Source organism: Rhopalosiphum maidis, chromosome 3, assembly GCF_003676215.2.
Source record: "Rhopalosiphum maidis isolate BTI-1 chromosome 3, ASM367621v3, whole genome shotgun sequence".
NCBI classification, from domain to species: domain Eukaryota; kingdom Metazoa; phylum Arthropoda; class Insecta; order Hemiptera; family Aphididae; genus Rhopalosiphum; species Rhopalosiphum maidis.
Genome location: NC_040879.1, coordinates 66,932,487 through 66,959,903, shown reverse-complemented (window position 1 = coordinate 66,959,903; position 27,417 = coordinate 66,932,487). Strand labels below are relative to the sequence as shown.

The 27,417-nt window shown below is 31.9% G+C and overlaps 1 protein-coding gene across 1 annotated transcript in view; it reads left to right on the top strand.

Moving 5' to 3' along the window:
• Positions 1 to 27,417, top strand: part of LOC113555708 — a 347,759-nt gene that overhangs the window by 154,135 nt on the left and 166,207 nt on the right. The gene's annotated exons all lie outside the window — the stretch shown is intronic.

Below are 27,417 nucleotides of genomic sequence, written 5' to 3'. Positions count from 1 at the left end.
CGAAGATAATATGTTATACTTATCCCGTTAATATTCTCTAGGTATAAATAAAACATTTTTCTGAGTGATAATAATGACTAAATAATACATATTATATAATATGTAGAGAGATACCCAATATGACCTATTAGCATAGAGTATATATTGTATACTCAATGTTATAAGCTACTATATGATGACTTATTTTTAGGGGAATTTTACCTCAACTTATGTCCTATTTTCGTCAAATATGAGTATATAAGGTATTTACAAAAAATAAAACAAAACTAGCACATACGATATACCCCGCCCCGGCCGTCCTGACAGCGGCCCGCTTATGGAAAGGGGGGAGTGCAAATGCCCACCCTGCAATCCCCCAAATGACGCCATTGATGATATTATTACAGAAATAATTCGATAATTTCATTTCAAATACGTATTATTTCGTTTAATTTTATACACACGTGATTATTTTTATGTGATTGTACACATTCTATAATATTATAACGTATAATATCGCCGCGCTTGAACAAAGTTTAAAATATAAAAGTAAAATAGTTTTATAAAATATTTCCTCTTCCCAACTCGCAGTTTGGATTTTGATCTACCCACTCAACAATCCATCAAGTTCATAGAGTTGTAGATGCAATTTCGTATGCATGAGAAAAAAAAATTATATTGCACTTGCGTTTTTCTTGATATTTCTCAAGCATTTGATAGGGTCTGGCACGACGGGCTCCTATTCAAATTGAAAAAATTTTTACATCCTGTATACTTCCTGATCGTTAAATCGTATCTTTCTGACAGATATTTCAGTACTCGTTTCGGTAAAACCCTCACCAGTATAGCCAAAATATCAGCAGGTGTTCCTCAAGGTGGTATTCTTTCGTCTGTGCTCTACAACATCTACGCCTCTGATCAACCCACCTCCTCGAATACGCTAGTCGCCGACTATGCTGACGATAAAGCTATAATCTCATTAAATAATAACCCGGTTATTACTTCCCATCGTCTTCAAAATCACCTCTCTCTCATGGAAGAATGGTACACCAACTGGCGGTTGAAAATAAACCAGTCAAAATCCGTGCATTGTACTTTTACCCTTAGACCTACTCCCTGCCCAGCTGTCTCCATTTATGGTATCTCTATTCCGAACTCTCAAACAGTTAAATATCTTGGACTAACTCTAGATCGTAGATTAACCTGGGCCCACCATATTAAGTCTAAACGACTAAACTTAAACTATCGAAAAAAATTAATTAAAAATAAAATTAAAATTAAAATTAATCTAACTAACTTCTTAAAACATTTATTAACAATGACAAATACACTAACATCAACACAAAACTGCTCATATATAAATCTTTAATCAAACCAGTCTGGACATATGGCATATAGTTACGGGGTAAAAAAATCAAACATAAATAAAATACAAACCTTTCAAAACATAGCACTCAGGAAACTTTTAAATGCTCCTCCTCACGTCTCAAACTACACTATTCACACTGATCTAAAAATAAAATTGGTATACGAAGAAGCTATAGCTCATTATTAACGCTTCCACAATCGTCTTTCCTCTAATAGCAACCCGTTAATACGAAATCTCGCAGTCCTTTCTATTCCTGGAAACCCACCCAGACGTTTAAAACGAAAATGGTGTCGTCACCTACTTGTTCCTCCCCCTCCCATCAACTAATCCAAAGACAGAACATCAGTTGTTTAGCTAATTTTAAAATTAAAAAAAAAAAAAATCAATATTGAGTGTCATTAGTGGATGACTTCTCACATCAAGCGCATCATGTTGTAATTACTTTAACCATATACACTTATTGTGCCCCTAAGGTATAAATTGTTTATCTCTAATAAAAATAAAAAAAAAAATTAAAATATTAAAAATAAATCGGAAACAATAATTTATTTGACTGCGAGTGCGAAAAATAAAAATAGTAACATTAAATTCATTTTAGTGTTACATTATAAATACGTAGTTTTTATAAATTATAATACACCTGCTCAACACGCAATAAAATATTTCATTCTTTAATACCATAATTTTCTATTTTCGAACACCATAATACTAAGTACTAAGTACTAATACTAGCGTAGAGAAAGAAAAATGGTCGTTCGTATTGGAAAAATTACATGTTATGAGGTACCAAAACATGTTTGCGATTAGCGATCTTAAATTTTCGTATTGTTTATAAAGTAGCCGAGAATTGTTTTATGTTATATTTCTAGGAAAAATAATAATTATAGTATGTAAAATTAAAATAAAAAAAAAATAGACGACCCTAATATTATACTGTTATAAATGGACTGAAATTAACATTATTGTTACAATTTCAATTAAAAGTCCCAAAACCGAAAAAATTCGATATCGTCAAAATATTTATTATTCTCTATATAATTATAATTAATACAAAATCAAATATTTCGTCATTTTATTTTGTAGGTCTTCGTAGAACATATAAAATTAATTAAATGTTTTATTCGTTTTTATTTTTTTTTTGCATATTTTTGATGATTTGCGATGTTATATTTCATCATTAAACGTATATAATATAACACTATAAATTGGTTTTGTAGTGAAAAAAAATTACTTCCATTCATTAGTAACATAAAAAGTAGTAATTATATTATGGGTTTACTGTTGGTACACAATTAGATTTTTATGTAATTTTAATACTCAAATAGACCCGTATAGGATTATCGCAAAGTTCAATAGGAAGCGTTATAAATCACCATAGGCTATTTAAATATTTGTACCTGCGGTTTGTGTTTCCGGAATTTGATATAACTGAAAAAGAACAAACGGAACACACACTACGCATTGAAATTAAAAAAGGTGTGTGGAAAACAAATCAATGATCGTGAGACATATAGTCTATATTTTATTAGTGTAGACGTGTAATTCGATAGTTAATTCGTATTTATATGGAGTGAAATTTCATATCGTGACTGCCAACAATAGGTATACTATACATCATACAATATTATAATATTATCATATTTTCATTTCAATAAAATTGAATGCATTTAATAATTATTATATTCCCAGTCATATTTGCGGCGTGCCTATGTACCTTATATACCTTGTATGTGCCTTATGTAATTGGTACTGCAGGTGTAACGAAACAAACTTATTATCCCATTGCATTGATATTACATTTTTCCTTGACCTTTATCGACGGAACGTTGTATTCTCACGATCAACTGTTATCATATTCCCACATTGAAGCGGACTATTATCATTATTATTTGCTATACAATATATATACGTATATTACAGATTGTTCTAAATAAATAAAACTGCGCCCTATCATAATCTATTGATGACATAGTTATACTTACTACTATATAAAACCTGAATTAAAACCTCAACATAGTCATATATACAAAGTCCAACTGCATCTCAATCTATTTTTAAAATAGGTATATAATATTATGTCAAAAATTTAATCAAGTATGATAAGATCTCGATCACAAGTCAACAATCAACAAATTACCTTAGAATAATCTTATAAAATTTACTGACTTTGGGGCACTTTGGCACATCATACAAAAATAAAAACAAATAATAATAATAATAATAAAAGGCTATACTCACTACACTCGATATTAAACCAACATATATTTGAATAATAAAAAAAACGGATATACAAAGCAATAATACAACTAGCTTGGACCTATTTAATTCGAAAGATTGGCTGAACATTGAACGTTGAACATTTATGCACTTGAGCGTTTCACTCGATCTCCTTATGATTAATAACCGTAGCAACATAGTAAATCTTAAATGCATCAGAATAATTCAAGTTAATTTAAAAACTATCATCGAACACAAACAACTTTACTACCGATGATTCAATTTCTAGTTAACTATTAACAAAGATAAAAATAAATATATATTCGTAAATTTTCTCCAAAACTATTTATGTTAAAAAAACGATTAATAATTTCCTCATTGTGGGGAAATACTGAAATGTATATAAACATTATAATATAGCGTATGACACACCATACATTTTTCGTATTGCAACTTATAACCAAAATTATTAAAAATTATATTTTATTTAAAAACAAATCACTACTGTATGACTTAATTTATTCAAACATCTGTTAGCTATAATTACAGCGAGACCAGTCAGTTATTTTGAATTGACGTATCTTACCATTTATATGTTAATATTCCTATATTTTTTACTGAAATAAATAGTCAACATTCGCTTTTGGTATATTTATGTAACTATACCTTAACTCCTGGGGGGGGGGAGGAACTAATTACTTTTGAACACAATTTAAGACGTTAACAACCTTTATTCTTACAACGTCAGTAGTATAATATGAGCCTGCAGTAGCGTAGACACAGAGTCGCACGATTCGTTGATGTGTCGTTTATTTTCTTCCCTTTGTGATAGAAATTTAGTATTATCACTTCCCATGGAAAAAATCTATTGTACGTCGTCGAACATCGCGTGGTTATTTTTCAATGACTGTTTTCTTCTCGCGCACGTCAGATAATGAAACTGGATTGGTGCGAAATCGATCCTTGAAAAAGTTGTACTATTATAACTTATACATAATATAACTATAATTTGAACTTCGACGTTTTTCCTTGATATCGCATGCAAATCGTGTGAGCGCACAAATGTAAACTGAGACTATATCGATTTGTTTAAGAAATTATTAACGGACAAATAAGTAAAAAAAAAAAAAAAAAACTAAGCGTGCTCACAATTCTTAAATTAATTTCAAACTTTACGATAAAATGGTCTTAAAATATATTATTAGTCCAAACTATCATTATTAATTATTACGTTTTTTTAATTAATAAAAACTAGTAGGTATATATCATAGTTTATGCTAGTTGATGTTATTGTGTAGCTTGTGTTCGTATTTATATGTGTGAGTCTTGTTTATGTTTTATACCTAATGAATACGTTTGGTCATGTAATCGTGTTTGATTATGAGGGACGATATTGTGTGTTGAATTTGACTCAGTATTGGTATTAAAATCGGAAATTTTCTTTGATTTCATCATTTGTTCTATAGGTGGCCGTCGATAAATATCGTTATTTTATGGGAGGATTACCAGTGAATATTGCACATTTTGTAGATAGTCGATATATTTTATGATTTTCACCACAACGGACATAATATATTTGAGGTGTTTGTTGCTGTATACTCTGGCTTGGACATAGTTTTGGTAGCTTAGAGATTTTAGTGCCCGTATGTTGACTCGAGATGCATCAATTTTTAAAGCGATGTGGCACGAATATTATTACTCTAATTTATCTTAGAAGTTTAACTTTAGTTCTAAATCAAAAAAAAAATATAGTATTTGGTTTTTTCGCATATTTTGTGACGATTTTTCTTAATTCTTTAACAAGAAATCTATTTGTTCGATTATAATATAATTGAGTCGTGTAATGGAATGTAACAATCTGAAATTATGGTGTTTTTTAATTTTAATTTTTACGCGATAGTTTCGACTTTTAACTATTTTTAAAACTCGATAAAAGTTCTCTTCGTTTTCCCCGAACACAAAAACAACTAGTTTAAGAATAGTTTACATTTAAATAGTTTGTTAGACTAATTTTTAATATGTGTCTTCTTTGAATATTAAAACTAATTAGTAATTAGTACCTACATGCATTTTGCAATAGAAAAGATTGGAATGAATGTAATTTTATTTCGGAAGAAACTTTTTGGAGAACTTAAATATATATTAGATTAGTGTGCCTTTTACACTTTTAAAGTAAATCAAACTTTCCAAATTACGACATTTTCACACGAAAAACAAGCTGACAATGGAATTGTGTTTTTTCCTAATTAAAGTCTGCCGTTGTTATCTCATAGAGATCAGTCACAGTCTATTTGTAGTTTTGAACAATTTAATTTGACACAGTGTGAGTACAGATTTCGAGGGTTTACTACTGTAGCTTTTGTTCGCAGATGATACAAACTTTGGCCGTATTAGAAAGTCAAAAAATCTCGTTTTCCACTGTGCCAAGAAGCTGTTAAACTTTGGTACGATTCCAATGTCCTTCTTCTATTTTCTTAGACGCACCGCATTCGATATGTTCTTAAGTATTCTATATAACTAGTATTATACGTGTACACATATTCACACACACACACATATATATATATATATATATTTTGATACAATAGACACCTAATGGTGACTTCGTGAATTAAATGGTATACATTATTTTGGTAAATGAAAACCTATGGAAGCAATACACTTTTTCATTGTATTCGATCGTTATAAATTCTAGCAAATAATGATAATTGAAACAGTGTTCGTTTACTTGAAACGTAAATATGTTAATATATTATTTCGATCGGATATCCGACAAAATAATATCAATATTTATATTCCTTGAGAATAAATTACAAGGTTTTGTTTTTTATCGTAATGATATGGGTACGGACAGTTCCCAATTACATATCGATAATAATAATGTTATTGTTCGACATTCCTGGGATTCGTTATACTTAGCAAAGTCGCGTTTCAGCGGTTTTTGGATATTATCTAATAAAAAATTAATTGGTTTAATACATTATATTATTATTGTTCAGGTACATCTAATGGTATACCGGAAATCGTTATTATATACGCAGTCTCAAACATAAGCAAACACACAACATGGAATGTTCGAATGTTAATTTAGTGTTTCCATTCTACAACCATTCTGCAAACATACCAAGTGTAAACATCGGAACCGCCCCACAGGAATAGTGCAACTGTGTATATATACGTGTTTACGTCAATCTCGAAGAGCATTATAACGAAAATTTGACTGTGTAATTCTGTCGTCGGGTTTATATACTTGCTTTTTTTTTTTATCGTCACAGCAGTCTACGGATGAAAATAATGATGAGTAATAACCCATAATAATATAATATTATTTAATATATTATTATTGTTATGTATTGTGTGTGTTTTTTTTTTCGTTTCGATAATATTTTTACAGCTCCATTTTATTATTGTACGGACGAGCGTTTAGGTACTACAGGAAACTCAATATTTATGCACACAGACCCAAAGTTTGAACGAGAAAAAATATTTGTCTACTTTGCACACGAGTCAAATTCCTATGTTAATATATTTTAATAGTTAATAACACACTTGTTCGATATTCGTTATTTAATTTCCATGGTTGGCTCGTGATATGCTAATATTATAATAATATAAATTATTACAGTACAAATTTGTACTGTGAAAACGCGTAGTAAATATTATCACAGAGAAACGAAAACAAACAATATTTTACTTATCGGCCATTCGTGTATATTCGGTAGACTGTAGTAAAATATAATATTGTGCACAGGTCTATAATAATGTTCAACCGTTAACCGATCGAGTCGGGTTACAAATATTACTACATATACGCTTGGAAACCAGATTGCTGATAATAATATACACCTAGATACTGACTTAGTATGCAGTTTTTACACAAAATTACGTATACTTATATAAATGACTATATTATTTTATTTCATTTTTTTAGACCGAGCACATATAGCCAAAAAAATAAATCCTTTCCATTTGTTTAAATCGACAATTTCGTATGATTTTCATGTTACCAAAATTGTAGAATTTTGAATCCTACAGTTGTCTGAAATTAAGCTTAAGCCGCTAATCATACTAACTTTAAAATGTATAATATGGCAAAATTTAAGTATCGCATACTCGTATTTTTATTATAATATTTGCAGTTATAATAATATCATGTAAGACGCATACTTATAGTCGTACATTTTTAATACTATCTAAATCACAAATGGTATCCCTTGGTCGCACACACGCATGGTATACAGTGGTGGATAATTGGGGTGTCTAAGGGGCGAACGTTATATTTTCGGATAATATTTTCAAGACACATTTCTCGTAGATGTTCATGTTTTATAGACGAGTGCACATTTTGTGTCTAGTCTCTCCCCGATCAATGTTTTTCCATTCCCAAATCCGTCCGCGCGTCGCAACCAACACGACGTACCCTATATACCAGATACCTACAGGGGGTGTAATCTAGCGCGTTCGGATAAGACCTATGTATGATTAAAATATTAAATTATATCGCAATATGATACTCATCAGTCGTCGCAGAGTCGCGTATTTTGTTTTAACATAATATATATATATATATATTAATATTTTGTCGATAGCCAGACCGAAGAGCTCGGTGAAATTTTCCCACCTCCGCTGGGTAACCGCCCCCGCGGTTTAATACTAACAATAACAATAACTACGCATGTATTAACCGATATTATACGATAATATGTAAATTTTCTACTCTGTTCGTCCGAGAAAGGGCTGACGAACCGACCGGTACCGTATCAACTACCGATATTATATATTATTTAGCCGTCGCGTATTTCGAACGCATGCGGCACGCGTGTGCATGCATAATATGCCTATAGCGACTCTAAATACGTCGGGGCCCGTCGAATTAACACACGCTAATCGTATGCACGCGCATAAACGATGCCGCCGCCGAGTGCGCCACAATATCATATTATTATATCGTCGTTTGTGTTGTATATAGTTATTATTATTATTATTATTATTGTGTGACATAACAGAATAAATTAGGTACATCGCGTATAATGTGACGCGCGCGCTTTATAAGTAATACGTATAATAACAGTATTGTAATATTATGACTATAATACTTGTACATAGCCGATGATATACCAACACCGCGGTGGAGGTGATTTTACTGCAGTGCCGGTACAGCAGCTGTATTTTACAGGATACGCCTGAAGGCACGAAACAGAACATCGCTGTACACAACATAGAAATCGAATAGAACAATATCGGTTAAAATGTGATTTAATATTTTTACAAAAAAAAAATCAAATAAGCATTCAGAATTTAGAGGACGACGTTAGACATTATAAAAAAAAACCATAGTACAACTTAAAACAAAAAAAAATATATATATATATATAATTCATTGAAATAAAATGTTTTTCAAAGAGAAAATTATAATCGTATTATCTTTGTCGAATTGAACTTGTCTGTAGACTGCACAGACAAAACAATACTCTCATTTGTACCAGGGAGGGGCAACTGAAAGTTATTAGAGGCCCAATTTTTAGAAAATAAAAATTTAGCGGGCCAGAGTATCAAAAAAAAAAAAGGTCATTCAAAATATGCATTTTAATTTTTGCATAAACGTAGTATAGAGTACGGACGATTGACTTTGAAACTGTGTGGTGTGATTTGAAAATGTAGCGCGGGCCAGATAAAAAAGGTTCGAGGGCCGCCAGTTGCCCATCCCTGATCTATACAATAAAATATTTTATATTTTATAAATAAAAATATTATTTGTTATATTTTTCAAATTATACCGTGCAGATATTATCTGTTTTGTTTTATTTTCGTATTATAACTTCGGTGATTTTGATTTTTTTTTTTTTTTTAAATATCGTTCCGTTTGTTGAAACGCGAGGGTTAGGCTCTTCTAGGCCAATGCCGTTTATGAATTCAGCGTTAAATTGCCTATCTAAAACGCCGTGATACATTAATTTCATTATTGAAATTAATAATATTATATTGTGTTGAAAAAACAAAAGATTAACTTTAGGATAACAAAACAGTTATTAACTCACGTGTACTATATCGATATATCCTTCACAATATTTTAGTTTTATTTACAAATAACTCGGTGGCAATTAAAATAATGTCTAATTTTTTTTTTTTTAACTATAGCGAAACTTTCACGACCGCGCGTGTATAATATCATAATCCGTCCGGAAATGACTCATGAGTTGAAAAAATAATTTAAAACGCACAGAACTATATTATAATATCTTCCATGCGTATGACGGTATTATTTTATTTAAACAAGTGCGCGACATAACGATATTGTTATCCCACTTATTATATTATGTGCGTGTTCGACCTTTCAGTTGGCGACGGACAGCCCACATTACCACACGTACATTATAATTTCAGTGCATAATAATAATAACAATTTATTCAAGAGGACACCATCGAAAACATTTTCTGTTTTTAATTTCGTTTTTATAAGTTATTAGAACCGACCACACAGCCCAAAGGCAGGCAGATCGATTTTTTTCGCTGAGCGACGAGATTTGACAGTTTGTCATGACGTATAATTGTAGCGTACTGTTATACCCGTCGCGAACACTGACGGTAATACAAATATTTTCGTTATACATCAACATCGACGTCTTTGGCCGCCGGCTGACTAAGTTTTAAAACGAACTCCTTAAATTCAGCCGCGACAGTATATACTGTTTTGAATCGTTTTATCATAATATTTCCAGGTATCTCCTGTGGCATCGAGTCGTCGTCGATTTATAATATTATTATATTATTATTGCCATTATATATTTCTATACGCATATAATATGTATCTGTCTGGTACCTGACACCAGTAGTTGTAGGTTTAATCGCTTAGCAGTGGCTTTGTGTTGTTATTTTGTGTATAATATGAATTCGATGCAAATGTTTGATTCGATTAATGTACAACTCCATAATATATTATATTTTAAGCGCGTTAAAATATTTCAGTCACAATGAATATTGATGATATTATTACCTACAACCTACACAATAGTGATACACCCGCGTATATCACACGGAATTTGATTAATCATCTGCAGACATGGATTTAGAACTCGATAATAATATGATTATATTATACGCAGTTAATAATTATTATACGTATTAGTATAAAATACTGTTTTCGAAACGACGACAGCGCAACATAATAATAATATATAATACATATTATATTATTTAATAGCGATAATAATATCGTTAATACGTGTAACGCTCGATATCGCCCGAATCGACTGTAATACGAATACACCACCTACGCTAATTATTATTATTCGAGAAGGGACCCGGTTAACAGTGGTGACGAAAACATAAAGCTTACCGTTATAATTATCGCGAAATTCCGAAACCTATTCGAAAAAGATTTTTCACTCGGCCCGTTTTTGTTTTTTTCGGGTCTTGTTAGTCCTTATACCGCGGTGGTTAGTGGTAGTCGCCGCGCGGTCATCCCCAAATCCAATTATTATCCGACCACAATAAATCTCCCTCGCCACGCGCTCGCGTGCGTTCCGCGATCTTGGGCACACACAGAGAGAGAGATAGATAGTGAAAGAGAGAGAGAGAGAGAGAGAGAGAGACCCCGTTCGATTGAACACAATAGTCGAATAATAATATAAAGTTTTGTTTTTTTTATATTTTTTTTTTTTTTTTTTTTTGTTAGCGTTTTTTTTTTCGTTTCGTTTCTCTCCACCGCCATTACGCTTATGCCGTCGCTTATAAATTATTATCATTATATTTACGGTTATCCGTTTTCCACGCCGCCGGTGACGTATACAATACAAAATACGCGTAACCGATTGAACGAACGGCTCGCGGAACAATCGCCACAGTCGCGTGACAAAACTTTCCGTCGAAATAATACCGAATCGTTCGCGCGTTAAAATTCCAACGTCGTCGCGATAACTATACATAAAATGTATACGTACGCTCCCCCCCACCACCGCCAACGATAGAGGCCCCGTGAGTTATGTGCGTCGCACTAATTATCGCTGTGAAAACGCGGCGTACCGCGAAGGACCAACACGGTAATAATAATATGACGTTTTCCGACGACTATATATTAATATGTCCGTCAAGTTGGCACTGGCACATTATGCTATGACCATAATTCTTATATCAAAAAACTGCTAGTAATTTGCTAGATTTTGCTAGGTAATTTTCAGAATTTGCTAGTATTTCGTTTAAATGAAAATCAAAATTCAAGTACGCCGGTGTCAACTCGACACGGCACCGACACATTGTCCGATCGGTTCGAAAGTGGTGTCAAAAAATGGCTAGCCGTTTGCTAGAATTTGCTAGGTAGTTTTCAGAATATTAGTATAATAATATTATAATAGTTTTCTAATAATTGTTTGACATTTTTACCAGTAGGTACACTCGAACTCCCGAATCCACCCACACGCGCTCGGCGATCGCCGTCGACCGTCGTCGGCTCGCGCTGGATAGAACCGTTCCGTGTGGAAAACGGACGCGTTTTGTTTTCTATCTGCTCTACCCCGCATTTTACATGTTTAATAAAGGAATTATTCACCGCCGGGAAAACATTTTGTCCAAAGTACTTTATTGTCTGTTCAAAGAATTTTGGTTTGGTTTTTTTCCCCCTTATTCTTATTGGTCCACTTTTATCTTAAAACAATTTCCCAATTTCACTTTCTCTCGGCTATCGTAAAAATCCCTTTGATATGTTTTATTATTATCCTCCGGCGTTTTTCGAACATTATTGAGCTATTTTAAAACATATTTACGTATACGCGGTACACATTGATTTCGTGGCTCGTGTATTGTACAACGCCGTGCGCTACACATACTGTATAATAATATTGCGTTAGGCCGTTTCAACAAGATCCGTTTCTAATTTCTCGGCCCCGAGTTTCCGCGAATACATTCTCCATTCGTAATGAGTTTGTGCGAAGAATGTGTACAACATTCTCGATTTTGGGCTCCGGGCCGGCAGACGACGTAATTTATTATTTTCGACGGAATGAAATACGACGATTCGTGCTGATGCTCACGGCCAGTGCCGGATCTAGTATATTTTTTACCCGGGGCAAAAAGTATAAAATTAGCATTCTTTCACAATTCAGCCCCTCTCCTATATTATGTCATTGTTATACTTATGTACCGGTTACTCTCTCTCTCTCGAAAAAAAAAAAAAAAAACGGGTAAACAAAAATTATTATTAGGTAATTTTGCGCCCCCCACTCGACCAAGACTTCCGGTGTAACCTAACCTAACCTCCCCGGTTCGCCGCCCACTAGATCCGGCCCTGCTCGCGATTGAGTTGAGGTTATAGGGTTAAAACCCCATAATATCATTGACGTTTTGACATTTTTTTTTCAGTATAATAACAAAAAAACACAATTGTTGTTTGGAAATCTGACAAATAATACCCTTTTTGTCCCTTGATAATCTTAAATCACAATACATTATCTCGGTGGATAATATAATATAATAATATACCATATTGTTATTATGTCTACAGCTTAGATCACATTCAATCTGAGAACCATATGGGTACAAATCGAATTCGGACGAGTAGTTGATAGTCACGAGCTTATGGAATATAATATAAGTATTTAACATATTATTATTAGATGTGCAGAGTGAAATGGCAATGATATCATTACTCGAGTGAACGGAGATTACCGATATACGACCACTATTCGCAGTCACTTTTTCCACCCCCCCCCTCACCTAATACACCCGGATAACTATTATACTGATACATTACACAAATTACCGACGAGATATAAAAATAATGAGAAAAAACCTCTTCGAGCACAATATAATATAATAATACGTTTCCACGGTTATTTTATCAGATTCGGGAATTTTATTATGTTTTCATATTAGGCATAATTAATATTATGCAATATATTTACACGAAACCGTGATAATATCATCGCAGTCGTCGCCGACCACACAAAAATCAATAGTTTTCATCGTCCGCCTATACGTAAATCTCGTGTTCAGTGCTAAGTCGTGCATTCCGCCTAACGCTCGATACCTCTTCACACACGACTGTAGTACGAATAGTGCGATGACTGTAGCAGTTGTAGTACAAGTGGTGACGAGCTGCTCTCCACGCTCGCGCCGGATTGACACAATTAAATATATTAGCCGACGATTCGTGTGCAATATTATGCAATCGCACGCACCGCGTATATTCTAACAACATGATATTATTATTATCATCATATTACACGGGCGGCGTGTAACGATATATTAATATAATATTATAATATGTTCGCATTGTACAGACATTTATCGATGCTTATAATATTATAATCGCAGAGGATGTTGTCAGTCGTGTATTAGACGAAATTTCCTCGAAAGCTCAATGTCCAATTAGCCGATATAATATAATGTATGTAAACGATACACACTTGATATATGTAAATGTTAATCGTAATTCGATTAACACGATCGATAATCACAACAAATAGTGTAATTTGATTTTTCAATCAGTATTGGCATTTAATATAATATTTTTTGAAGAACACAATATACTCGACGATTTAAAACTGTCAATGTAATCGCAGATTAGTCATAATAATAATATAATAGCGCTATTTCTACATAACATGACACAGACATCGTTAGGCAACTTAAAATAATAATTCAGACACAATTTGAGAACACCATTTGTGTTTGGTCATAATTATTTGACGATTGCGATATATTTACAGTGTACTTTATTATCAGCTCAATTTACTTAATAATAAAAAAATATATAGAATACTAATAATAAGTTTGCGCTGTGACAAAAATAAGACAACATACAAAAATGTATAATACATTTTTTTTTTTTTTTATTTAAAAACGATTTAGATTTTTTATTTACACAGAATATGAAAAATTAATTTTTTTCAAAAATTGATTGAAATCTGTTTATTTTTAATTAATTACTAAACTATGCTTTGATTTCAAATGTTGTATTTAAAATATTTAAATTATTTGGAATCCAGGGATTTCTGTACTAGAACCAAACTATATATTATAACTATTTCTCAATTTTTTTATAGGATTGTCCACGCCTTATTTATTTACAACTAATGTCGAACCAAAATTACTTAGTTTTATTTTTTGATACATAAATCTTTACGGTTCGTGTTAAGAATAAATTTCCAGATATTTAGCTAAAAAAAGTACTGTTTGATGATTGTATTAAAAAGTCTTAAAGACATAATCCTATGGTGGAAACTGTACCAAGAAACAATTAATAACTCAAAGTCTAGACTACAAGAAAATTTAATTGTATTACAGCACAATATATTTTTATTAGTCAACATTAATACTTCATCTTAAATCATTTTTCTTCTGAATTATTTGTTTGCCGTCATTAAGACCCTTAAATTTAGTTAGCGTTATGGTGATTTCATTTTTATTAATAATTGGTTTTTAATCTTTCTGCAGTATTGAGCTGCAAAATTATACATCTTAAGGTTATAATTTTGCGTCAGTATACAATTATTATTGTACAGCAAACGCGATATTTCATACTTTTAAACGTTGTGTGTATTTATTTTCACAAGGTTTACTCTCGTCGAAAAATTTAATCTAACATTTTCATGACGATACAACGTATATATAATACGTATTATACGACTCATAAGGCTATTAACATCAGTTCCATCGAACCGTATCGTAACTCGTAGGAGGTAAACACCGGGAATGAACACTGTAAAACAAAATTATAGTGTCCATTACATGAGGGATAGAAAGACTGCATCGGAAAAACGTATTGGCCGTACCCAAAGGGATGAACCTTGATATACGAAATAAAAATAAAATAAAATAAATATCACCAGCTATATAAACAGCGTATACACTTGTACATACATAAAATGTATATCGGGTGAAGCAAACCGAGTGCGTGTCTGTTTCGTGTATGAATATATAGACGATGAGAGATAGAGAGAGAGAGAGAGAGAGAGAGAGAGAGAGGAGAGATTGAGTGAGAGAAACTAGGAAAACAGTAACTGCGGGCGCTTATTGTTTTATTGTTATTTTTTTTCTGTTTTCAATGTCGAGTCTGCACATCGTTGTCTGAAACTTACACAACTTGAACGTTTAATTTTGTACCATTTTTTGTATAATGTTTGGAAAATGCAAATTATACTGCGCGTTCATGCTTCGATGAGGCGCATCTTTAATTCGATTATGGTAATAATAATGTATAATATGTAAACAAATTAATTTTGCAAGATAATTTTGTAAAATTTCGCTCTAGAATTTATTTTATTTATACAATTTTAAATGAATCGAGTAACCGAGAAATATAACATACGGCTCCGTAGTCACTCGTCTTGTACTACGTTTCTACTTCCACCTCATCGCGTGAAACCGTAGGGCAAGTAGTTGCAGATAATATGACACGAAATGCATACATAATACGCGTTGGTTTTAATGCATGTATACAATTAATTTGTTCTAAGTCAGGAATTTTAATGCGAAACCCGATTAATTGTCGATTGAAAATAATTAAAGCCGTGGCGTAATGTACAAACGTTTTCGAACGTAAATAATAATTAAAACATCCGAGAAAATAATAATTATGACTGTTCGAACGATAATAATATCTCATCGACAATATTCTTTACCTGAGGAGGAAAAATTTCTCGCGATGTATAATACACGTATTAATTATATTATATTATCATTTTCACTTGTATAATTTTCATAATATTCGTTTTTCGTACGTCATGGTTATAATAATATAATGCGTCATTATATATGTATATTGTATAGAGGACTAATCTCATATTTCTCATACTATTATAATCTCATTATTGATTACTAATATACGCTCAAATAATAATATCGTATACTAATATTGTTTACTCTCAGAAAACAGTAACCTGTAGTATGTCATTTATCACATCGGTGTTTCACTGAACATACGTTTTTCTCCATAATATTATATGATAATATTATACACACTCGTATGTGATACGTTTATCAGAACAAATAACGCCTGCAATGAAACGTCAATAAAGAAGATTCCCCACATTGCACGTCTGCACGGGAACTTGGATTTGAATTTTAGAACTTTCATGAATTTCCGCTGTATATTTCCAGGGACTCTTTTACTGATATTTTTAAGAATTTTTTTTTAAAGGATTTTTATTCTGTCTCGAGGTGAGAACGACAAGATTAAGGTTACAATATTATTAGATACAGATTAAGATTTATTTAAAAACTAAACGATTTTACTTTTCTAAATTTGCCGACCACTGTGTCCAAATTCGGGCGTATACATTTCCGGGAATCACTTACAGCATTATAAAAAAAAACATACACTACCTACGTTGTAAAAAAAGATATTCAAATTAAGCGATGTTTTTGAAATATGTTTTACCATCGCAATGCATTGTTATAATATTATTTTAAGCTGAGTTACTTACAGTTGTTTGAATAAAATATACACGTTTCCTTGATAAGACTAAATTAAAACGCAAAATACTCGTAATTTATTTTATTTTTTATCTATATAAGAGTTACCTATACGTGTTGTCTCCGTCGTGTGTAAACGTGCAATATGACAAAGTTCAGTTTCCAAGTTTTCAGTCTTAATATTTTTATATAAAAAAGTGTGAATAACAAACACGAAGCTAAATATACATTATATTTGTATTTATACAATATACAGTGAATTTAAATACATTAAATATCGGTATATTGAGTATAATATTAAAAATTAAGACAACGTTACGAACTGTTAGATATTGTAATAGTATTAGGATAATTTTATGTTCTAACCTTTGAGATTAATAATATAAAGGCCTAATCACTGTAATATTAAAACTAACAACGAAGTATTTCTTCTGCCAAACGCGAATTCGTTATATTATGTTGTATTTTTGTAAGACGTATTACATAATATGCGTGAGACCTTAGCAGCGAATAGATAAATTCAGAATAAGGTTAGGGCCACAAATTATTTTTGCCAAGGAAATATATGGATTAATAAATTAGAAGAGCAATCCAGGCATAAGGTCTAGACGGTCGGATTGCTAATCGGTGGTTATTATATATGTACAGATAATAATTTATTTCTTAGGAATAGACATTTCAATAACGCGGAGAATAGCTACGAATATAAAGGTTATGTTTGCAATTCATTAGACATTGTGAATGAAGAAACATTGCAATGCTTAGTCGTGTGTGTGTGTGTGTGGTGCTGTGGAGGGGTAGTATTATAAATAGCCACTACAGAAAAATATCTCGCCGGAGGTCTGGAATGATATAATCAAATCGAGTGGAAAAAGAGAGACACACCGAAAGACTGAATTCCATTGACTGCAGATCGGGACGTCGAAAGCGCTCGTCGAAGTATTGCAATATTTTTTATTAATTTATATTTTTTTTTTTTGGGGGGGGGGGGCGTATAAAGCGTTATAAAATGTACGGCTCATAATAATATGATTATATTATAATGTTTGGTGGTCGGTATATACCGATTCCGAAGTTGGCGGACTGGAACGGGTCCGCAGTGTACGGCTGGTCGTGTGGTATTTTTTTTTCGGCGGCAAACGGCACACGCGACCAAACGGTGAGGCAGTTGCGGCCGGCGGTGGTGGTGGTGGTGGTGGTGGTGGTGGTCTGTAGACACGGAGAAAAACTCGTTTCGATAAAAGCTGCTGCAGTCTCCTCGTTTCGGTCCACGAGTGGTCGAGGTGACCGGGGGCGGGTTCGTATTATTAACCGAGTAATACCACACGGTATACATTTTATTATATAATAATATATACTGCCGGCATTACGGTGCTATCGCGCGTGGGCTTGGCCGCCCGGGTGGGCCGACGTCTAATAAAAACCGCACAATGTATATTATATTATACGCGTTATTATTATATCCTCATATATATATACTCGTGTGTGTGTGTGTGTGTGTGTGTGTATCTATATAAATATACTATCGTCGGGTAACAAGGGGTTATTTTTTTTTATTATTTCTGCTCGCCCGCCCCTCGTCCGCGCACGCACTGCGTCTCGCCGAAAACCTGCCGCAGCGGAGAGAAGATCTCTCCCGAAAAAAAGATTTCCCCCAAAATAACCTTTTCGCCTCGTGCTTGTCGCACGATGTCATAGGTATCTGTATATAATATATATATACACACACGTATTTATGTACAATATTATATAATACGCGTACTTGCCACCGATGCCGTGACTTTTATCTCCACATAATAATATATAATATTGTATATTATATACACGCATAACAACAACGGCACTATAAGGAAGACTTTGACTTTTATAGTGTACGTATATATTATTTTTTGCCGCAATGTTTTTCTTTGGGTTTATACCGCAGATAATCCGAGACCGCCGCCGTCTACCATACGATATTATTTGTCGTGCGTTTAGTTTTTATACAGCAGGTGAGGAGAAAAAAAAAAAAACCATCCGACTTGCCTATATCAAAAGCGTACACGCGCGCGATCGTTCCGATGAGGCGGCGATCGATTGCCGCCAAAAACGTTAACCGCATTCAAACCGTGTGAATTTTTTATACTTACTTATGTTTTTTTGTTAGTCGTACAAGGACCACAATGAAATATTATGCAGTCTTACGAGTAAGCGAGAAGAGCCCCGGCAAAGCGTTGAGGGTTTTGCCATAATCTTTGTTATTATAATATTATATAGGCATATCGTTGGTTTGAAGTATTTTTTACTCGAAAATAATATAATGCCGTTCAATTGATATCGACGCGCGAAAACGTGATAGAACGGTTTTAATTCGGTAACTCGTTTAAAAAATATTATGTAGACTATGACCGTAACATAAATTAATTCCATGGGTTGTTGCTGTAACGGCGATCGTCCACTTTAAATATCATTTCTCAATAAATTACCATAATACGTATGTTTGTTTGAAACATAATATTTTATATACTGACTTTTGTTATGATTTAGTATGAAAAATATTATTTAAATATAAAGATATGTTGACCAAGTGCTGTTTATGTAATTTATTTTGAATTCCAAACAGAACAATGAATTTATTTATTTTTTATTTTATTAGAAATGGGTTTTTATTTTTGTGTATAAAAACACTGTTTCGTTCGAAAATTATCTGATAATTTTAATGAGATAATGAGGTGACTGGTAGAAAATTTAATTTTATCGATATCTTTTGGGAGGTATAAGGTATACGTCAAAAAACATATGGTCGATGGAGAACGCTTTTACGTACATCATTAGATGTCGAGTGGAACTCGCTATTAAGTAAATCAACGCTCAGTATAACACAAGATTAAGTACTTTTTAATATGATCAAGAAAATCAAATATTATGAACGTATAATAATTATTATTTGTTAATTAAAAAAAAAAGTTAGACTGTCCTCATTATTTTTTCTTTAAGTTATAATGAACAATAATATTGTTTGATTGGTCGAAACTTTGAAATGTTTAATAAAAAGTTCCTTGTTAATTGAATGTTTATTAATATCATTTTTTTGTGAAAGTTTGAATACAGCATTTTGATGAATAAGAAAATTAATTTTAACCCCCGTTTTGCGTGAAAATGTCTGTTCCCCAATTTTTTTTTTTTTTTTTAATAATTGTTAAAAACCGCACTGATAAAAAATAACAGTGTAATTATTATAGTAGTATAAAATAATAAGTATTGATATTATATTGTTCAATTTTAATAATAAAATAGATGGAGTATTTTCGACATCAGCTAAATCAACCTATCGTGTTTCTATAATAGATTATAAATGAAATTTTTATTAAAAAATATATCATAAAATATACTTAGTAATATATTATGCTAACAGACGATCGTCGTCCTGATTCATTTTTTGTATACAATTATTTAACATATACATTACTGACTACTGTGACTTGCTGAATGATGTATTCACAACATATTATGTCATATACTCTATATAGGTACAGCAGAAAGTGATTACGTATTTACCGTCTTATTATTATAATAAATTTTAATTTTGTTAAATTTATAAAAATACCGACATACTATTATATAAACATATACAAGCGAACTGGATTAGGATTTCAGATATCACATTTGGAACTAGGTGAAAATTTATGTCGTTTCGTCTGTTCAAGTCGGATAAAAATAATGAAAAAATAAAATATAAAATACAAACAGTAGTAATAATAATAATAATAATAATAACGAGAAACGAAAATATAAAATATAACAAAGGACAATTTGTTTTTTCTCATCGTCGTTCGATTATATTGTGTGCGGAAGAAATGACAAAAAAAAAACACAATATTTATTGTATGTACGCGAATCTCTATATACATATTATATTACTATATTATATGTATATAGGTACTGCTGCTGCTGCTGACAGTGCAGTGAGTTGCAGGCTTTTATATTTATGTATAAATTATTATTCTCCGTGGTTTCATTAGAAAATACTTAACCCCCTCCGTTAACCGCCCGCGAATCGGAGGCGCAACCGGGTTTTCGTCGCACGTGTTTGCATTTCCGGTTGTTTCCGGTCGCACCGCGCCGGCAACGTTCGATGACGCCGCACTAACGACGACATCACTCGAATGCGTATAATAAAATGCATAATATAACGTACATGCATATTGTGTGTGTGTGTGTGTGTATTTGTTCGTTGACGACAAGAGTGAGTTTAGCCGACGATTTTTGTTGACTTCTTCGCGCCTTACCGCTGCCACCCCGACGATTTCCGATCCGCAAAGTCACACATTCCAACCCGACACCACCGAAATGATACGCGTCTCCCCCTCCGCCGGCATATCGGACGAATCTCACGCGCGTTTACTTTTCACCCCTTTGCTACCCCCATCGTCGTCCCGTCGTAGTACGACTGGTGTTTTCTTTCATTCCCGGCGTACTACTTACGTGCACGCGCACGCGTTAGCGTATATATTGTGTATCGACGTGTGTACACACAATATTTCACAATTTCACAAATACATTTGTGGCACGTTTATTTTTTTCCCCCGGTTCCGACCCTTATTTCGATCCCGTGGACCGTATTGTTTTCAACGGTAGTTTATTCACGCGCGCGCGTGCGCGCCACCAAATTTCGGCGGTCGGTAATAACGCGGAGGAAGAGAGTGAGCGAGAGACAGAGTGGCGGAGAGAAAGGGAGAAATAGAAGAAAAAAATGAATCTGAAAACACACGCCGCCCTCGTGGGCATTGGGTCAATGGTCAAAACGGCCGTATTTGAAGTGGCATAGCCCGAAAAATAACACACGCGCTACGCGTCCTTCTGATCCGAAGTCACACGTGCGACACGATCCGATCAGCTGCCCTACGACTCGTACTCGAAATGGACTCGACGTAAAATATTGTATATTTTTTACGTACGCGAAAACAATATCGCGTAATATCATATACCGGCCATCGCTTGTCGGACTTAATGATCGCGTTATTGTTCTTTATTATGAATCGCGATGACCGTATCGACGTCAACCGTTGACGGCGGCGTGATCTGTTGTGTCGGACTTTTTAAGCCGTCGAGTGACGTGCAAAAACAAGACCACAGACAACAAGACTAATGTGTATAGACATAACTAGAGGGGGCTCAGGTGGGATTCAGCCCCTCCCAGAATTTTTGGGTAAATGTATGTGCTCATAAACATATTAATATTGACTTTATTATTGCCAACGATATAAGCACGATATAATGTTTCATATAAACAAAAAACGAATAATCGTTCAAGTCATTTGTAAACACCAAAAAAAAAAAAAAAAAACAATAAATAATAATCTAATAACAAAAATCGTTATAAATATTCCTGGGGAATCTAGTCCTTCTCCCCCCCCCCATAACTTAAAGGAATAATTACGCCTACGTTAACTTTACATAATATTATATACTCGTATATTATGTTTTTAAAAATACTTCAAAAGCATCTTTTATAGTGATTGGTCTGAGACGAGTGCGAGCACCGCCTTGGATGCAAGAGAAATGGCCGCGGTCGGCGGCGTCGTGTACAAAAAATACGCGCGTAGTATTTTTTTTTTTACGATTTTTTTGTTGTCATTAAAAATAATAACAATAACAATGGATATTTATTTAGCAGTTTGAAATCATTTACATAATGATATCAATACTATAATATATATATACAATTATAGCGTAGTATTGTATAATACTATTTTTTATACAGGCGTACCATACATGACATACTACGTTTGTCAGTGGTTCCCAATCTTTTTCAATCTTCGCCCCCTTCGTAAATTTATTAAAAATCCCATTCCCCCATCCTTAAATTAGAGTTTAGGCGAATTTTTTTTTGTGAGCTGTACAAATAAATCAATACAAAATAACTATATATTATACAATATACAACAATTTACTTTTATTATTTTATTCATTTTAAAAATTTACTATAAGTCAACTTATACGAAATAAATAATATTAAGTATAAGAAAAAAATATTGAAGATAAAAACAAAAATACAGTGAAGCGTCGATTATCCGCACTAATTGGAACCGAAGGCGGTGCGAATAATCGATTTGTGCGGATATAATCAAACAACCATTGAAAATTTTAATGTAAAGTTAACAACTATAATTTACTAGATATAATAAATGTAAATAATATAAGTAAATTTAATGAGTAATTTGAGATTGTCTTACCTTTTTCCAAAACTAATATAGTGATTTCAATTTTGCACATTGCAAAATAACATGATTTTATTTTTTTGTAATTCCGTCATCACTTTATCCCCCCCCCCCCCGAGAGCAGACTCTAAATTCTCCCTTGGGGGGAATTCCCCCTCCACCGGTTGTGAACCGCTGGCGTATATCGTATGCTATATAAATAACCCGTCGCGGACACACAGCTCTATAGTGTGTTTGACTGTCGTCCGCGTATTATATAAACTATACACCGACTACCCCCACGGCTGTGTATAACATTATTACGGGCCGACGACGACGACAGTATGGTCTTTGTTGACGTGCAGATGTTCGAGTATCGAAAAGTTTTCGGTTTTGCGTTATACATTTTAATAAAATCGGGATTAACGCGGGAGAGAGCGGTCGTTCGCACTGACTGTGTTGGTGTATTTTATATATATACGCCGCTCTGTTTATTATATCATATTATTATATATACATAATATACGTATTATAAGACCCGTCGTGTAACTTTCCTAGGTGGGTTTTTTTTTTTTTTTTCGTATTTCCAACGGCTCCCCGACGAGGGACGATAAAGATCAGAAGGATTCTGTTTGTTTTTTTTTTTTTTTTTAATTTAAAATGAAGTTCAAGCAAAATAAAAAATAAAAACACTCTCCGTTACTACGCACTACGTCGAAAAGTTTTGAATTTGGTCATGTTTAAAACATTTCGGTCGTTTGTCGTCCGCCGCACATTTTATTTAATTGCCTCGGCCGAACCCTGTATATACACTGTATAATATATATATATATAGTTGCCCAGTCGCCGTCGTTGTCTCGTTGACTTCTATACCAATTCCGCTGACATCGTTCACCTGCCGCGGACCGAATCGACAACAAGTCGCCACGGCCGAGCCGTTAGCAATACGAATCCACAACAACCGTCACATAATTTATGCCACTTGTTTTCGTTGTATATCTTTTCGATAACAATAACATAATATTATATTAAAATATGCGTACGCGCAAGTAATAACAACGGTAATTTAATAACACAATATCGGATATGTACATAACAAAATAACAAAGATTTAGTCAAACTTTAGTGAAAGGAGCTTAAATTACATTTTTTTTTTTTTTTTTTTTTTTTTTAATAAAGCCAAGATTTAGATAGGAAAACCAATTTGCATAATTACCCGATCGGAGAAAACGTTTAGCTTTAAAAATATATCAAAATTAAATCCATTTCAAAATATAAACAAATCGTTCTATTATGATTTGCTATAAAAACAATTTAATATTCGTCAAACGTGAATATTTTTTTAGGGAACTTCATAATTATTATTTGAGGGACTTAGAAGTAAATCCTTCTCAATCTCAACCAATAGATATAAGGCTTTATATTCGATTTACAGATTTTATCAGATGCCCTATAATCGCGATCATAATAGGCAGAAAACAAATTCTAATGTAACTTTGCAGTTACATTGAAGCCATAAAACAATAATAATATTTAAATAGAAACACATAAGTAATTTATTTCTTATAACTAAAACAATATTTCTGAAGAAATAAAGAAATTAAAACGATTTTTCAAATTCTATAATATTATTAATATAATAATTATATTTTAATGTTTAAGTTATATAAATATTAATAGTGTTTATTTGTAACAATTATTAATTACCAACAGTTTTTAGTACTTACAATTTTTATGAATATTTTGGTGTAATTTTTAACATATATACCAATTATTATTATAAATTATAAAAATATATGATTAAAATTATCCATAATAATGTGTTGTTATAAATATTATAAGTATTCATAAATTAAATTCAAAGTTTTTTTTTTATATATATATATATACATTATATAAATTAGGTTATATGAATAATCTGATTATATGTATTTTTTTGTTTTTATAATTAAAAATCTATTTGAATCTAAATTTATTTTTTTATATTTCTAGAGCTGCTAATTTTTTTTCTATCAAATATTATATTAGATAAATTTAATTTCATAAATGAATTACAACTTACACACATGCGAGATTTATTTAAATATTTATCTATTTTATCTGAATAGGAAATGTAATAATAATAACTTACAAAATTCAAGTTTCCAAGACAAATATAAATTATCATTACTATAATTATTACTATTTTCTCGTGATGCACCTACTTGTATAACTTATCAAATATTTTCTAATTAAGCAGGGTAATTTATGTTAGAACTTGTCATGAATATTAAAATCAAATATAATACGTAGTTTTCATAACTATAATAATATGTGATTGTCTAAATGTATACATTCTTATTTCAAATTTCAAATTTTAATTATATAAATATGATACATAAATAATAAATAAATACATTTTTTATGGTTTGCTTTGGTTTTTCTTTTAATTTTGTAACATCTGCAACAGTTCTATTTTATATTTTTCGTTCTTGTAATCGTATGGGTCATAACAATTGTGCGTTTTATATTATCTGATAATTTTACTTGTATAAGATTATGCTTTATGACCAACTTAATCATGAGAGGTATAATATAATGAATAGTGTTCAAAGTAAATACAATCATTAACTATGTCTTTTTTTAATAACTGTCTTGATTAAGTGCTGGTCAGTGACCATTTAGAATTTTTTTTTTTTTTGTTCTTATCATTACAGAAATAAGTAGGAATTGAAAAATTTATTATTATTTGTATTTTAAAACATTTTTCGATAAGTAAAAAAATACAAAAATATACAAAACAACAAAAAACACGATATTTTTGATCTTAAAGTGTTGAAGGCTTGAAGCGTTTGAAAGGAAACTTGGGGTACCTCCGTACAAAGAGAACTTGACAATACGATAACATTTCATTGCATAGTTATATATGTATATACATATTATATAGTTCAATGGTTTTACCATATCACGCAAACATCTCTCCCAGTGGACCATTTTATAAATTCGGTGGAAAATAAATCTGGAAATAAAATCACCGATAGGATCAGTAAAAAAATTACCAAGGGGGTCTCTCGATAATAACAACACTATTTCACTGATGTTATCGTCCCCGCGGGTGACATAATAATTTAGGGTGGTCTGTCAAATCGAAAAAAAATAAGGATTCAACATCGCTATCTTTATTAAAATCAACTTAGAACACTACTCTAATCGTTTTTTTTCTATAAGAATTTTCTTCGTAGGGTCTGTTCAACTTGTAGTTTTCAAATGAAAATAAAAAACCAATAATAAATTTCATTCAATGAATCAATTTTTATGTTTACAAACAGAACAAGGGCGTTGACTATTTTCGAAAGAAAAACACCAAGATTTAATGATATTGGCAATTGAAAATATTTAAGTCCCCATCAGCGTTAGCAATATCAGATCTATATTTCACAGAACTAAGATCACCGATTAGAACAAACGTTTAACATAAAGTTGAACAATTTTTTAAATAAATTGTATTCATCGTGGTCTTCGTTTTTTCGTGATCCATTCCAATATCTATATGTTTAGGAATTTATCAAATAAACATTTAGAATCTCAAAACGAGCACGATTAACGATAGTGTTCTAAAACATATTTCTACAAAATTTAAAAATTTAGATTGAGTATGATTTATAAACTATAGAAATATAATAATATATTTTATTTTGTTTTCTTAGAATTTACACAAGTAAAAAAATATAGAAATGTATCGAATTTAATAAATTTGTATTCCAAATAAGATGCAATTTCAAACTTTTCATCAATAAATTAATCTACATTATACATTTATATAAAAGTAATTTAACCACATCTTATTATATTTATATTTTCCAAAAAAATAACTATATATATTCATATTTGTTCAACACAATATTTTCTATCTGGTGCATTCTGTATATATATATATATATATATATATATATTTATTTTTAAATAACAACAAGGATAATCAATACAATTATTTTATTTTTTCTATCATAGTGAAAGATAGGTTATATCTAGTGTTCTATAAAGTTTTCAATTTCTATTCCAAACTCGGATATCGGGATCGTCCAGATTAAATCAACAAAATCGTCTAGTAATGAAATGGCATGAAACAATTTTTGACCGGAAATTGATAAAGCTCACCGAAAAAGAAAATATATAATAATAATAATAATAATAATAAAAAAGAAAATGGTAGAACTCACTTTGTATAGCAGACTATATAGAGTAGTTGTACTTTACAGTATACATATGCTGTATGCCGTTTAT